The 2,500-nt window shown below is 45.8% G+C and overlaps 1 non-coding gene and 1 pseudogene across 1 annotated transcript; both read right to left on the bottom strand.

The window, feature by feature from the left end:
• The window catches only part of LOC113380609, a 5,635-nt pseudogene extending 5,503 nt beyond the window's left edge, over positions 1-132 (bottom strand).
• Positions 133-459: 327 nt separating this feature from the next.
• Positions 460-614, bottom strand: LOC113380607. The gene has a single exon (XR_003367455.1). It is a non-coding gene; the product is annotated as a 5.8S ribosomal RNA (ribosomal RNA).
• Between the last annotated feature and the right edge of the window lie 1,886 nt (positions 615-2,500).

Raw genomic sequence — 2,500 nt, 5'->3', positions numbered from 1 at the left:
TCCGGCCGCGGGATTTAGTGCTGGGCTCTTCCCTGTTCGCTCGCCGCTACTAAGGGAATCCTAGTTAGTTTCTTTTCCACCGCTTAGTAATATGCTTAAATTCAGCGGGTAATCTCATCTGCTCTGAGGTCGTATTATGATTATGATGTGCTCGCAAACGTTAGTAAGCAAGCGCACACAAAATCGACGAGGAACCTTTGAATCGTCCAAATTTGCCGGAACGAAACCGCATTTCGAAGAGTTCGGGTTTCCGGTTATCGGGAGGGTCGCAAGAATATAAAATCTCTAGGACACACAACCCGCCGTAATCCCACAGAACGTCAACGAACGGTAATGTCCGATGTTGCAAAGTGGACTGGCTCACACGTTGAGTGAATTATTTAAGAGCACGCATTTACGCGAAACTCCATCATTCGCCGGCAAGCCGTTTAAAGCAAGCGGCAGTCTGGTAATGTTATACGACTCTCAGCCAGAGGTGGTCCGGGAACAGTATCCGAGGACCGCAATGTGCGTTCGAAATGTCAATGTTCATGTATCCTGCAGTTCACATGTCGACGCGCAATTAGCTGCGTTCTTCATCGACCCACGAGCCAAGTGATCCACCGTTCAGGGTGATTTTATATATATTTATACATGTTTCGATCGTGATCCCCTCGAAATCGTTTAAGATAACTCGGGCGATTCTGAAACTAGTATGATTATTATGGTTACAATTAGTACACCGTAAAGCTTTCGCGTTTCGGTCCGAGATACAAAATCTCGTTTCAAAATTGAAATATGAATATTTCACTGTGTGTGAGATTGAAAAATCTGCTTTCGCTGATTTTTCATTTTCTTAAAACAACGCAATGAAGCGAATGTTCAAATTCGCACAATTTGAATAAAATGTGCAGAGTATATAGAATACTAACGCAAGCGTTTACTACAATCGACTTTAAAACACTAGACTTTCATCTAGCGCCCAAAGAATTGATTGAGCTATGCGTTTAAAGTATAATATTCAAAAAGAACGCCGTTTTCACAACGAACTTCGTCATTCGCTCAGGCATCTGGCGATACCGAGCAGATATACATGGCAGTGCTCTCACACAATGCATAAGAGCGCTAAGCGGTTGTAAACTGCGTCACGCTGCTTTTGCACACTGCGCAATATTTTGCGACTAGCTCCGGTCAAACGTTAATGAAACGAATGATCATTGCCAGAGGCTTTTGCCCACAGTATATTATACTATGGGAGCGCACAACATTTAGTCTGCAACATTATATTGCGACATATAGCACACGTTTCATTCACTTAATAGTAAATGTACGTTAATGATCCTTCCGCAGGTTCACCTACGGAAACCTTGTTACGACTTTTACTTCCTCTAAATAATCAAGTTGGTTATCTTCCCAGCAACATCGGCAATGTCGAAACGCTGCCGCGCACCGGTCCGAAGACCTCACTAAATAATTCAATCGGTAGTAGCGACGGGCGGTGTGTACAAAGGGCAGGGACATAATCAACGCAAGCTTATGACTCGCGCTTACTAGGAATTCCTCGTTCATGGGGAAGAATTGCAAGCCCCAATCCCTAGCACGAAGAGGCTTCAACGGATTACCCGGACCTTTCGGCCAAGGAAAACCTGCTGATCTCTTCAGTGTAGCGCGCGTGCGGCCCAGAACATCTAAGGGCATCACAGACCTGTTATTGCTCAATTTCGTGCGACTAAATGTCGCCTGTCCCTCTAAGAAGATATATTTGTACGCCGGTAGTGAGAACCACAACCAACAACGACCGAAGCCGAAGCGGAGGGTCTTTGCGATACCAGAAAGTACGTCTATTTAGCAGGCTAGAGTCTCGTTCGTTATCAGAATTAACCAGACAAATCACTCCACCAACTAAGAACGGCCATGCACCACCACCCACCGAATCAAGAAAGAGCTCTCAATCTGTCAATCCTTCCGGTGTCTGGACCTGGTGAGGTTTCCCGTGTTGAGTCAAATTAAGCCGCAGGCTCACTCCTTGTAGTGCCCTTCCGTCAATTCCTTTAAGTTTCAGCTTTGCAACCATACTTCCCCGGAACCCAAAAGCTTTGGTTTCCCGGAAGCTGCCCGCCGATCATCGGAGGAACTTCGGCGGATCGCTAGCTGGCATCGTTTATGGTTAGAACTAGGGCGGTATCTGATCGCCTTCGAACTCTAACTTTCGTTCTTGATTGATGAAAACACATTTGGCAAATGCTTTCGCTTCTGTCCGTCTTGCGACGATCCAAGAATTTCACCTCTAACGTCGCAATACGAATGCCCCCCAGTTGTCCCTATTAATCATTACCTCGGAATTCGAAAACCAACAAAATAGAACCGAGTCCTATTCCATTATTCCATGCACACAATATTCAGGCGAATGAGCCTGCTTTAAGCACTCTAATTTGTTCAAACGTACCGGCCCACCTCGACACTCGGTGAAGAGCACCTTGGTAGGATTTTTGAGTTGGGCCGCCTTTTTACGGGCTAAGCC

This window comes from Ctenocephalides felis, unplaced genomic scaffold (assembly GCF_003426905.1).
Source record: "Ctenocephalides felis isolate EL2017-DRISC unplaced genomic scaffold, ASM342690v1 CF-g0.4_SCAFFOLD_02246, whole genome shotgun sequence".
In the NCBI taxonomy this organism is placed as follows: Eukaryota; Metazoa; Arthropoda; class Insecta; order Siphonaptera; family Pulicidae; genus Ctenocephalides; species Ctenocephalides felis.
The sequence above is the reverse complement of the archived record's forward strand: the minus strand, read 5'-3'. Positions and strand labels throughout refer to the sequence as shown.